We start from the raw sequence: 14,257 nt of genomic DNA, 5'->3' as shown, positions 1-14,257 counted from the left end.
TTAGGATGTTGATTAGGTTTGTGCTTTGGGATTTGGATAAGGCCCTCAAAAATAGATTGAGAGGCATTTTGTTTTTATTAGGGTTTTGGGGTTGTTTTTTCCTTTCAGTCTTTATTATTCCTATTGGGAAGTTAATGTAGAAACTTGGTAAAATGCTGCTTTCAAATCTGATTTCCCATTTCCAGTTTGAATTTTATTCAGGATATGTTTATACACATTTGTGCACTGATAACATTCACAAGGTGCAAAAATAGCTGAGATAAAGACATAAAACATGCCAGGGTGGAAGCTGAAATTTCAACAATTTATTCCAGTATGGAGAACCACCAGTAGTGCCTGGAGTGAACTGAGAGCCCTTCCAAGCCAGCATTCCCAAGCCTTACAGCCTGAAAACTTCATGGAGAACTTCCAAAACCTCTCTGCTTTATTAAAATTATGTCTAATCTGAGACATAAAGCAGTGAGGTATATTCACCTCTGCATCTTCAGGTTGTTGAGGTATAACTGATAATTTCACTACCTGCAGAATGGTTCTCAGGCCATGGAGAGGGAAATTAGAAGAGGAAGGAAAAAAAATTGAGTCTCATCTGAGCAAGTTAGTATAGCAAATAACAGGAAAGGGTTAGGAAAGTCCAGTTTAGACACTTGTTACCTGAACATTCAAGGCTTACTGTTCTGACATTAATTCCAAATTTGAGGTCTAATTGACTCCAAAACAATGCAACTTTTAAATTTATTATAGAGTGAACACAGCTTGAAATCAGCATGGAACCAGAAGTGTTAACACACACACAAAAAAAAAGCCAACTTAAAAAAAAAAAATAAATAGTACCATTATGGCCCCTTTATAATGTCAGAAGGAAGTTGTTAAGCTGTCATTCCACAGATGTTCATCCACACATATACAAGAACACAAACAATTCTCATGGGATCCCTAACTTCATGTGTGGCATACATAAACGTTTAAATTCTTCCATCATCACACATTTCCCCTTCCTCCTGCTGCGATAACAACGTGGGGAATAAAAGCACACCACTTCCAAAAAAAGGATTAATCGAGCTCCAAATACATGGACTAGCCTGTGAAAGAGCTAATGACAAAGCACGGCCAACCTGGAAATGCACACGAAAAACTACACTGAAATTACAGAGGAAAAAAACACTGGCTTATATGGGTACAGCAATTATTCTAAACTATTACAGGTCTGCATATTCACATCTGTTCTGATGGATGTTTCTTTGTCTTTAAAAAAAGAGAATAGCAACAATTTTACTATATAATTATCTTCTTTCCCTTCAATAAACGTTGATTTTTTTTTTTAATTGCAGGTAAAATGACAAAACTCAGCCATTTAGGCAAAACAGCTTAGAATTAATTTCCTGGTTTAAAACACTAGCAAACACTAAGAGGCTCCTCTACAAAGCCTTCTGAACATCAACATCTCTTTGTCCTTGTTGATGACACCACAAAGATCATCAGGGAAACAGAACGCTTCTCATTGTACTCAGGACACAAGTGGTAGAATTTAGGAGAATTTCTCATCAGGAGAAGTTTGCAAGCAGCCTTTTTTTTTTTTTTTTTTTTACTTTTTTATGTAGAAAATTAATGAGGAAAGTTGGAAATTTTATCTTCAAATTTGACCATTTCATCAAGTTGTGTGGTTGCTCAATGAGAGCAGACTGCAAGGCTAAGTCCTCAAATGACTTCAGCTACCCTGTCATAAAAATCACTATTTCCAGATAACAAAAGATGCTCTCATCAGTGAAAGAGAAAAGCTGTAGCTGGAAAAAATTCCCCATAGGAAGATCTGAAGAAAAGACTGTAACAACAGTTGACCAGAAAACAAGACGTATTTTGCTTAAAAAAATTCCCCATTGCCTGGGATCAAAAAGCAGCTGAACCCCAAACCTGATGGCTTCTTTGGTTTACATATTCCCAGTGTTCTGCTGCATGTCATTTTGATCCAGTACAAATTTTGCACTGCCTTTCCTTAGGAGTTTATTAACTTCATATCCTGTAGCAGTTGGGACTGTATGAATAACAGGGTTTAGAGACAAAATTGGTGGCTAACCAAAATAAGACATAAAGCATAAAACAAAAGAATGCTTTCTTTTTTTGTAAGAAAATGTTTGGTTTGGCTCAGTTTTAGTAAAAACAGAGATGCTCCTGCAAAACTCCCCCCTTTCCTGGGTGGGTCCTTCCCAGATTTCTGCTTTGGCAGCATCTCTGCTCTGTGTAAAGGTGGGGGGACACAGCAACAACACCAGAGGCCCTAATCCCGAGGCTGAGAAGTCTCTCATTTGCTCCAGAAACACCGAATGGAAACCAGAACAGCTCTACTGGCAGAGATTGACAGAGGCTGCCTGGTGCTCACAGTGCTTGTGAGAGGTGTGAGATCTCCTGTCACGGACCCACAGAGAGTAGCCACCTCCATCTGGCTCTTTGGGGCTTTTTATGAATGGCACTAAACTGTCCTTTTGTCAGGGATTTTAGCCAGCCTTGTGCTGTCAGTGGTATCAGCACTGACTTCTAGAGGTGTGACCAGCAGCCTGGTGAACCCCAGCAGGCAACTCAGCCCCACACAGCCCCTCCAGGGTGGGGGAGAGATCAGAAGGGTAGAAGTGAGAAAACCCAGGGGTTGAGATAAAAACAGTTTAACAGGGAAAGCAAAACCCCAGCACACCAGCAAAGCAAAACAAGGAATTAATTCAGCCCTTCCCAGGGGATGCAGGTGTTCAGCCATCCCCAGGAGAGCAGGGCCCCTTCACCTGTAACAGCGACTTGGCAAGACAAATGTCATCACTGAACATCCCCTCTTCCTCCTCCTTCTCCTCAGCTGTACCTGCTGAGCATCCCCCTGGAGCTCTGGGATATCCCTGGGGTCAGGTGGGCTCAGCTGTGTCCCACCCCAGCCCCCTGCCCACCCCCAGCCTCCTCGCTGTGCGGGGAGGCACAGAAATGGCTCTGGCTCTGTGGAGCCCTGCCCAGCAATAATGAAAACATCCCTGTGCTATCAGCACTGTTTTCAGCACAAATCCCAAACAGCCCCATACCAGCTATTCTGAAGAATATTAACTCTATCCCAGCCCAAACCAGCCAGGTAAGGAGTATTGCCCTGCTCTGCAGCATCAATGTCAAATTTATAGCCAACCTCCTCTCAGCAAGAGCACAGAGCTGTGAGCTCAGCACACCCTCACAGCAGGTGGGAAAGCTGAACATCCAACCAGCCCAAAATCTCTAACAACAGCTAATAAGGCCTTGAGAAACTCTGATGTGAGGATGGTGATATTGTCCAAGCATTTATCAAAGGGCAAGTAATAGTCTTGTTGACTGAGATGCTCACGACACAGAGGGAGCAGGTGAATTTTACTTGGTGAGACTACAGAGGAGCAAAATCTTTCCTAGTGGCTGAGCTACGCTTGAGCAAAAACAGTGGGTTTTTTAATGCCCTGTGATAAAATAAAAAACATGCTGGTCCATGTTAAACTTGCAAAAGTAGGGAAAACTAAAAAAAAAAACACATTGAAAAAGGAGATCAGAAATTGCAGTCCTGCTGTAATATTGCCTAAAGCTATTTGGAGGTTACAATTGTAACTAATCAATGAAAGCAAACAACTTTCTCCTTAATAAGAATTACGAGCTCAGGAGAGCTAAAAATAATGTTCAGATATTTTAAATCTCAGTTTTCACTTTAAAATGCCATTACAGAAAGTCAGCACCATACAGACCACAGAAAAATTTTCACACAGCCCAACAACTTGATGAGCCTTTTAACAAATGACCAAGTCTACCGTTCACTAGATATTAAATCTTCCTTTTAATGTTTGGCTTTTCTTGAAGCAATAGAGATGAGACTGAAAATAACTGGGGGGGTGGGGGGCAGGAAGCAAAGCAAGATAGTATCTGGGAAAGATGAGCATGAGAAAAACTACTGGATAGTCCCTGCTTTTAATTCACAGTTAAGTATTTATGGATGGCAAGGGTCACTGGTAGTCTTACTAGTAAACAATAGCAGGTGGTTGAAACTGTACATCTAGAATTTCATTCATTTTTACTGCTGACAAATAAATTCAGTGAATCAATGCCAATGTAATATAGTGGCTGCACAGAAGTACAAAAAGAAAGTTTAAAAAAAAAAATTACTCAGGAATTACAAAGGGAAAATGCCATTATGACCATATCTGAGCTCATCTATACCACCTGGATTTAACTCCCTCTATATCTGAAGTCTTTCTGGTAGTGTTTTTTGCCTTGCAGCTGGTTTGGGTTTTTTTCTGTCTGGTTGTTTTTTGGTTTTTTTTTTAAGCAGTAACGAAAATATACACATTTCTGCCTCTATTTTTTTTTGTGTGTGTGTAAGAATTAAACCCCCAGCATTGCTGACTGTTCCCTCCCTGCTTACTCACTGGTATCTCCTCATGACCTCACCGTCTCCGAATTAGCAGCACCACGTTATCTGATAGGGAATCTCATGTTTCACTGTTTAATAGGTTTGTGCTCGTTATCCACTACAGCCACTTGCAGCAAAGCCCCAGCCACAGTGCTAGTCCCTTCTGGAAGCACCCAGCCTCTCAACAATGAATAAAAACCCTGCACATCTGAAGCACAAATATGTGGGTAAGCAAGTAGTGTGACTGGTGGCTGCCATGACAGCCATCATAGCTAAAGCACGTGAAGATGGTGGTTTAGCAAATATAGGACTCCTTATTCTGCAAATATAGGATGATGATGCTCTGGAGGTTTCTAAAAATGATCTGAAGCTTAAAGCACTTGTTTTGAGCTGCAGGAGGAAAATAACCATTGAAGAGCCCCACTCCAGTGCAATTTTCTTGGTAGAGTTGGGTTTTTTTAATATGTATGTCTGTGTGTATGATACAAGTAAAACTGGAAGTAAATAAAGGTAGCTATCACAGAGCCTGAATTGGCTAGTAAAAAGCAAGGCTCCTTCATGTGGCTGTATTACCACATCTGTGAGAAACAGACTGGAGCAGGTCCGACCACTGCTCAGATCCTTCTTCAGCTCAGGGAAATCTGATCCAGAAATCAGGCAACATTATGGATCTCTCCTGTCCATCACAGAAGATTTTTCTCTGGAAGCAGCACTTCAGGGCAGAACACCATCTATCTGTAAGATGCTGAACAAATGGATAGTTCTCTTCCTCATGAAAGAAAAAGGTGCTTCAGTGTATGTGAATAAACAGTATGAAAGTAAAGGTCAGGCTTGGTTCTTTAAGCTGAGAAGTATTACAGAGCACTGAAAAGGTTTCCTGAGACACCCAGAACAAACCATCTCATGCCCATCCCGCTGGTTGCCAGCTGAGGTTAACCACAGGTGTGGTTTGGCAGAAGGCAGAGCACAAACAGAAATCCTGGCACCAGGAAAACCTCACAGGGAAGTGGCACAGCAGAACAGTGCTACACATCCCCAGAGCTCTGGCCCCTCTGCACTGCTGCCCACCAGTGAGAGGGGCAACGATGCCCTGCCTTACTTCTATACATTCCAGCTTCTGGAAGAGTCTGGCATCATCCTCTCATGGAAGTCACCACTGGAATGTGGCTTTTTTTTTTTCCCCTTGTTTTTATCCTGTCCTTCCCAGAGCTAATACCTAGAGACAGGAAAGCAAAGTTTGCCTGCCCACAAACCTGGCACTGCTCAGCCCAAAAAGTGGGCACAGATACACTGGCTTTACACAGCTGGGGCAGTGCAGGGGCTACACCTGTTGGCTCTGCACAGTTCAGGCTATGCATGCCTTTAACTTGTCTCTTGTGTAAATCTGGCAGTGAGAGCAGGCAGAGAAAAACACCAGCTCTGCTGGGCTCCCTGTGGCTGCAGCACAGCAATCCTGCCTTGCACACAAGGCGCAGTGACAGTGGGAACAGCAGCGGGCTGTCCCCTCATTCCTGTGCAGAAGAGCCCTGTAAAGCAGGCTGTAAAAGCAGGCTCTGGGCACAGGCAAGCAGCAGGGAGGCTCAAGGCTGCACAGCTGTGCTGCAGCCATATGGCCACGGGCTCCCAGCGCGGAGCAGGCGGCAGGACCTGCCGGCACAGGGACAAGCAGCGTCTGCCCGCAGATTAGTCCCCAGCTCCCGGGATTTCAGGCCACTGGAACACGCTGTGTCTGGTGTTACTGAGCTGCTTCTCAGCTGGCCCCAGGTCAGAGAGCACACCAGCTTCTTGGCTTGCAGCAACCAGCACAGACCAAGCACTTCACCATACCCAGAGCAGTGACTTCCCAAAGCATCACTTATACTAAGAAACCAAGGAAAAAAAACAAACCAAAAAATGTGGATCACCAGGCACGAATACTGAAACAGAGCCAGTGCTGAGAAATCATTACCTGGTCCAAGTATTGCACCAGCTACTTTTGAAAGCATAAATTAAAGAAATGAATAGGATTCTCAGTTCTTTCTTTCTCCCTTTTCCCTGTTCAAAAAGAAGCCCTGGGGTCAGTGACCAGCACTGGCCACACAGCAGCTCTAAATGCAGGGCATCAGGCTGCTCACAGAAAATGTACAGACACATTTTTAAGAGAACAGTACCATTTTTTCATCAAACAGACCTGCTGAAGACCCAGATTTAGTGCACACTTTCCACTAGATCAGGATGCTCAAAGCTCCAGCCAGCCTGTCCATGAACACTTTCCTCATAGCAATGGTACTGCCCTGGATCTGACACAGCCCCATGAGTCAGACACACTCAAGAGATGGGACAGCAAATACTAGCAACACAATCTCTGATGAGCATTAATCAAATGTAAAAAAGTCTGAATTGCAAGACCTTTCCTATCTTTACTCAAAGAAGCAAAATTCCACTGCACATCCCCATTTTTGTGCTATTCACACACATCATTGGTTGCACCCATGAGCTACAGCTGCCTCTGGGCTGTGGGGAAATACCTGGTGTCACCATGGGTCCCCAGGGGGCTCCCACCATCAGGATCCTCGCTCTTTTGCATGGAAAACATGGCACATGAGGGATGGTGAACATAGTGTCAAGCCACTTCCATGACAGGCACAGTATGCAAGAGCTAGGAAATGCTACTAAATCCAACCACATAGTGCTCAGGACAGCTCACTGTCCATTTAAGTCATGTGTCTGTTGGCAGCAAACTGGGGACTGTCAGTCAGACCAAGCCTGAATCCACAGCTTCTGCTGAAAAGCAATGTCCTGTCACTTGAACAACACCTCCATTTGGGGAAAAATTCAGGCATTTTCTATTTTATTCAAAATTCTGCCATATGCACATTACTTATTTATTAGTTTGTTTATTTAGAAAGTACAGTGTGTAGCTGGAAGCTCTCTGACCTGTGCTCCCCTCCCAGAGAAACACCTATCACAGTCTCCCTTGTGCTGTTCCTGGCTAAGCTGAAAGGCTGTAATTCATCCCTACTTTTGTTGACCTTTCTGCCACTTGCCTGGCTCGGCTATTTTCCTCTCCCTTGTCTCGCTTCCCTTTCCAGGGTTGCTTTTTCAGCATCTTCTCAAAGAGAGAAGATAAACAGGGGAGTCTCTTCAGAGCCAGAATCCAGGGCAACTAGAGGGGACCAAGAGCAGATCACAGGCAGCCACCAGGGCTCGTGGGCTCAGTGTTTCCAAATGATTAGAGAGGGGATGTCTGCAGCCACAGCAGTGGGGTATGGGATGGCTCATGCATATGCAGCTCCCAGTCTGCCTGCACAGGAGCCAGGTGTGTGCTTCAAATCACACTAAGAAGGACTTCAGCTCAAGGACTCTCATTTTTTATTTCCCACTGTGCCTAACCCCAGCGGGGCGAGTGCTGACTTCTCATGTTTACAAGGAAAAAGAGACAACAGAAATACAAATGGCCACTTGTGGGATGCTTCAAAGCTACCAGACTCTGCTTTTATATGGAAAACACAAAAAAAGGAAGACAGGTTGTAAGAGGACAGTAAGTGGAAGGCAGCAAAATCAGGAAAATGGAAAGAAAAGGTAAAAAAACAAAGTCAGGAAAATGTGGTAGAGAGCAAAACATGAACTACAGCTGGGTGGAATATACTACGAATCTGTCAGACCAAGAATTTTAGAGAAGTTACTGGAAATCACTGGAAGTGCAGGACTGCATGTGATGAGAAAGTTTTAAAAGTGGCTACCAAGAAAGTGAAAAGCAGGAAACCAGCAGGGGACCTGCAGTTTGTGCCTCATGGCTTTACAGCAACAGGGTATTAGGGGAGGAAAAACAGGAAAATCCCACTAAAGAATGGCTGTTAAGGGAAATTATAATAAGCAAAAAGGAGAAAAAGAGCCTTGGATGGTTAAAGTCACAGAATATGCAGGAAGGAAACCTACATCAAGGAGATCAGAAAAGAAAGTGTGCTAAAGCACCAAGGTGCAAGAAGATGCCAGTTTCAAAGAAGAGAAAATTCATTACAGTTTGAAGGTCAGGTCAAGGTCAAAGCATAAAACCAGAAAAAAACCAGGAAAGAAATGGCATACAAAAATCAGCAGAAGCCATGAGGGAAAATGGTGCCAATGGACAAAGAAAATGAGAGGGAAGAGGAACCAAGCATAGTGCTGAGGAGAAGGAGAAATGGGATGCCAAAGCAAGCTGAGCTGCTGAACAGAGCAAGAGCAGAGACACATGCTCACCAGCATCTGCAGGCAGCACAAACCTCAGCTTATGCTGGAGAAACATTTCACTGTTCCAGAAGAGAGAATTTCTTCTGGTACCTGATATAATTTCTTCCCTTTCTGAATACAGAATAGGTGCACTTTTAAATAGGATTTAAACCTAGCAGCAGCAAGTGTTAATATTTATATAACTAAGTGGCCTTAAGCCAATGGAAAAACTATACACCGAAAAATGTGTGATAATCTGATATTTGATAAAGGTATTAGAGGTTACCAAGTTTTTAAAACGACTTTATGTCATTAAGTAATGATTCTTTTAAATGCAATGAGGAGCAGGTACTGAGGGCAGTAATTAGAATGGCCTTCTTTGAAGTGTAAAAAATCCCATGGTCCACCTTGCAGGACTGGCCCTGGGTACTCACAGACCAACCAGCTCTGGGGGCAACTGGCAAGTGCCCAGCAAAACCCAGCCAGGTTCCTTGGAAGCTGGACAAACAGCAAACCTGCTGTCAGTCCTCCTACAACACTGCACTGCCCCAAATGCCTGTGCTGTCCAAGAACCTTGGGGATCTGGATCTCGAGCAAATTGCTACCACAGCAATATGGGCTTGCAAGTCTGTGGGAACAACAGGAAAAGTATCAGCCTTCCTTAGCTTCTAGGAAAACAAAAAAGCTAAATCCAGCAAAGGAAAAGGAAGAATGAGGATGTAGATAGAGTAAAAAGAAAAATCTGTTTTCTGTTGCACTAGTAAGATTTTTTATTATTATTTCTTAATATTATTATTTCTTAATATTAGAGATGATTTAGATGAGAAAGCTCTCAACTTGCCTTTGGATATCCCTCTTCATCTTCTGCGTAAACTTAAGCCCATCCATGCACAGGCTCACCAAGATGTTTTGCAGGAGGAGATGTGTGAAGAGCTTTGCCTGGAGGGACCAGGTCTTCAGCTCCAAGGCAGATCCCCTGGCTCTGGCGTTGTGTTTCCCTGTCACAGCGCTCTGCTCTGCTAGCAGCTGAGTATAATGCACTAAAATCCTAATCTCTAAAGCACTGTGTGCCAGGCCTTCAGAGATCAGCATTTCAGTCAGTTTTACTTTGCTGCTGCCATTGCACACAAGAGAGTGGCACAGCAGGGGAAAAGCAACACAATGTGCAGCGATGGAGAGGCTTGCTCGGCTGGGAGGGGCGGGGGGCAAGAGCATAGTAAAGGCACAGGAAAAATAAAAGAAAGAAATGGGGGAAAATAGCACTATTGTGCATGAATAGGAACCTTGGGCTCTCTCCTTCTCAGCAGCCCTAACAGCAGGATGTCTCCAGCCTCAGTAAATCCACTGCTTTCTGAGCAAAGCCTTGCATGACCTGAAGGGTTTTTTTCTATCTCTTTCCTTGAAAATGGAAAGATTAAGAAATCTCTGCTACAACCCTTCTGTGCATATGAGTATCTGTGAATATTTTAAGGTTACTCCCTTCTGCCTCTACCATGTGCTATAAAATTAAAACCAAAACGATACTGCAGAAGCTGGAAGAGCTGAAATCTGACCCAGGTACTATCGGAGTGCAGGCTATTCTGTCACCTAGACTCAGTCTGGAACAGTGCACACAGGGACACAAATACTCAACTGACCAAGCAGAACACTTCAAGGCACAGTGGTCACAGCTAAGGGAAAAAAGCAACACTTCAAAGTAATAAAACAAATTCTATAACCAAACACTAAAATAAGTCAGGAGAATCAAAAACAACTGGGCAGTAATTTCAATATCACAGAGTTCATGGCACGTTAACTATTGAAACCCGCTTAGGGCAAAGCCTTGTTGCCATCAATCAGAAGAGCGGAGTAATTTAAGAAAGTCTTTCAGGCTATCAACTTTGACAGCATCTTAATGTCTTTGCTAAACAAGCATGGCCAATCCATGCCACCAAAATCCACTTCACGGTACCTATGTCAGGCTAGAGTACTGTTACATGGGATTAGTGCAACACACTGATAATGCTCTTTGGAATAAAAGCTGATTGAACTTTGTCCCTTAAGAGTGTTTAGACAGTCTAGTGGTCTGCTAACCCACATGGGCTTGTCCATGGTTCCTCCACTACAAACGCAGAGCATCTCTGAGCCTCTTCTGCCAACCCCTCCTCATCCTCACTTATCTGTCACGCAGGTAAGAAAATGCTCATCATCCTTCCCACAGAACCTGCTTCAGTCTCTGATTTGGAAGTTGCTGTGTAAATTCTGCATCAGTTGATGTCCCTTTTGTAATCCTGCAGAAGGATGTTACCTTTGATATCAAAGTGTTCTGACAGATAAGCTCTTGCAGATTTAGTGTCTGTGGTTTAAAACATTATTGCTCTGGCCTTCTGCAAAGGTTACTGTTCTCAGATCAACAACAGCCAAACGGGATGTGCATCTCTCCCCCAGCACCCACAGCAACTGCTGGTAAATGTGGATTTAAAATAACCTATCAACTGCAGAGCCACAGCACTGAGATACCAAAAGACCAGCTGCTACAAGAGCAGGAATTGTCATAGAGAGGCGTGGTGAGAACATCTGAAAACTTTTACAGCAAGGTGCATCAAAACCCAGCTGCCAAGTGAGAGGTCAAAATTCCTGAGGGAAAGCTGTTTTATGGAGTTCCTACATCTCCCCAGCTCTCTACTGTCTTGTTCCTATCCTTGTTACACAACTGTGTCATCCCTTGGTTTGAGCTGCAGCAACTACCTGTGGATCATCCTGCAAAGTGGTGAGCTGATGCAAGCAGAAAAAAAAAAAAAACAGCACTCCTCCCCTCCTCCCTATGCTGAAGGATTATTTTTAGCCCAGACCAGTTGATAATCTGGTTCATGGAACGTCTCAAACTACAGCATCAGCACCACCAAACAGGCAGCTCGAAAAGACTGCAGGGAGGATAAATACACAGAAAAAGGGTGAAGACTTTAAACCACTGCTGCTCCTGAGGCTTTCCAACTGCAAAACCAGGGTACTCAACTGGTACCTCTAAACTGCCGAATAATCCATTATCCAGTAATAATCTAAGCAATCCAATCCAGAATTCCCAAATTTCCTCAGCTCACGGTGCTCTTCATTCCATGTAAATGTTTTTGAGATCAAGACTACAACCAGTGGTGGAGACAGTAAGACCAGACTGGGATGACTTTATAGGGAAAGAATTAGCAGCAGTCTAACACTGCCGGAGATGGATTTACATGTGAAGGCGTCTCACACGTGGTATAAATGTCACTCCTTCCTTGCTGCCCCCGTTCCTCCCAAAATCACTGGAAAACAAAAAACCCACAAAAAATTTGGAGAGAGGAAGCTAGAAGTGGAACCAAACCAAACCAAAAGTAAATAAAAATGTTTTACCTGGCTCCCCTGGGCACGCAACAGCAGGCCTGGCAATAATGAGAGTGAGGAATGAAATTTTAAAATGAATGCAAGAGAGAGAAACTGCAGAGAAAATTGAGACAGAGTTTCAGTGTTATTTATCCCAGACAAAGCATACATGCTCAGCTCTGAGCAATCCATGGCACGGGAACAGCTCCAGGATGGAACTCCGACACAACTAATCTTCCTTTTCTATTCCCTTCTGTGCTTTTGAGAAGGAAAGGGGAGAGAAAGCAATTTAGTGTAGTGATGCAACTTGTTTACTTCTCTGTACCTGCTCAGCTGTGTTGGCTGAAATATACTCTGGGAGGTGCAAAGAGAAGGAGAGAGAAAGGGAAGGAAGGAGAGAGGGAATTACAGGAGTAGAAAGAAGACCAAATTGTAGGACAGGCCTCCAATTTTGCCACTGCCCAGTGGTCCATGCAAGCAGCATCCATATGGCCACCAGCATGGCAGCAGAATTACAGAGGTTAGCTATCCAAGCCTTGCTGTGCTTGAACCATTTAAGCTCTGGCTCATTTGAACACGATGGAAATGCCCCAGTGAGCAGCTCAGATGGCAGATCTGATGGGGCACCGTGTGCCTGGTCTGACCCAGCACCCCCTCCACCATGGGGGCTCCTCCTGCTAAGGCAGGACATGCTCCATGTGGGAATCCAGCTCAGGGCATGGCTGTGCACAGGGGCATCCTCAGCCTTTGCACAGAGGAGGTGATGGGTCACCCTCTGCTCCCCATCCAGGTCCCAGTGACTGCAGAGGCACGAAGGATATGCAGAAGATAGAAAAGGGGGAAGTTTATTAGCAAATGCTCTGTCATTTCTCTGGTCATTCTCTAAGGCTTTGAGCTTGTCCCTGATAAAAATTCAATGTTATTACAAAGGCAGAGATGGTCTCTTAAGTGAGGAAAAAAATAAAACCTACCAAATCACCAACTTCTGATTGCTTTGTAAGCTCTTCATTAGACCGGATACACCAACATTTACATGACAGAACCCTTTTTATTAGAAGCAAAACATTCTTAAAATATATTAACAGCCTACATACCCACTGTCTCTTTGTAGCTTGCCCAACACTTCAGAATGTCTTAAAATCACACATACAAGTTATAGTAGCCTAACATTCAGGAAATAAGAGTCTTTAAAGGTTTAATTCAACCACTAATGGATTTTTCCCAAGTTAGAAAACATTTATATATTGCTGATTTACGGCAGGTGTGGTAACTGAATTTGGCTTTACACATACCAGCTGCAAGCAAATCAAGGAAAAGGCTTCATAAATCAGTTTAAGGCACTGTAGGCTTCATGGTGCTTGGACTGGGACAGAATTTCACCACACAAGCACACAAAACAAATGGGAGTTTATAATTTTCTCTGTCATAGCTCATAACTTTTAAAGGTTAGAAATCAAAGCACCACACAGTAGAATTTTATACATCTGAATAGGATGGACATAAGGGATCCCAGAAGATGATTTATCTCATCCCCTCTTCACACAACAAAAGAATGAAAAATGCAATGGTGACAAAGGCATTGCCTAATCGTGTTACTTGGTAAATACCTTCTCTTGAAATTTCTCTGGACAGATGAAGATTTTTAACTTTCTCTTTGTTTCAGAGACTGTTCTCCAGCAACTACTCCATCTTTATAAATGCATCTTCCACCACACACTGTATTTTGCAGGGCTCTTTCTTTTTCAAGAAGTTGCACTGGCTCAGAGTCAGACATTGTAAGACAAAAAGCCACAGTGACTTTATCCAAGAAATATGAGGTGGCAGAGATCCAGTACGCCCAGCACTCAAGGTGAAAGAACAGCGTGGAAAAAGATTCCCAAATTAATTGTCAATTACGGAAGACTGCCGGAGTGAACACTAGATGCAAGAATGGGATAATTTAGTCAGGCACCTGCACAACAGAGCTGTGGATAGTGCTGAAGCAATTACTCTGTTTTTTAAAAGAATGAGATATCATCATCAGCAAAGGACATAAAGGAAAAGGAGCAAGTGTAATTTTTTCCCGAACACATAAAATCCGTGCAATTAAGCACCGAGGGCCCGAGTGGAGGATGGTCCTCTGGAAGAAGGGGAGGGCAAAGTACCTGACTGAAGGAAGCTGCCTTTAAGGAAGTGAAATTCATTGCTCATACAGTTTTTCCACAGCATGCAGGCAAACCAGAAGATATTGTTGTACCCACAGCTCCAATATGGGCATCCTGTGGCAACAGGTGGAAAGCACTAAAATCTCATTTCCCATACTGTGTCACAGAGAAGTCACCAGGTGGTGAGAGCTTCCAC

At 43.6% G+C, this 14,257-nt stretch overlaps 1 protein-coding gene across 2 annotated transcripts in view; it reads right to left on the bottom strand.

Moving 5' to 3' along the window:
* The window catches only part of KLHL29 (kelch like family member 29), a 386,838-nt gene that overhangs the window by 275,890 nt on the left and 96,691 nt on the right, over positions 1-14,257 (bottom strand). The gene's annotated exons all lie outside the window — the stretch shown is intronic.

The sequence above is a fragment of the Catharus ustulatus genome, chromosome 3, assembly GCF_009819885.2.
Source record: "Catharus ustulatus isolate bCatUst1 chromosome 3, bCatUst1.pri.v2, whole genome shotgun sequence".
Classification (NCBI taxonomy): domain Eukaryota; kingdom Metazoa; phylum Chordata; class Aves; order Passeriformes; family Turdidae; genus Catharus; species Catharus ustulatus.
Note: the sequence above shows the minus strand (reverse complement) of the source record. Positions and strands in the feature narration are given on the sequence as shown.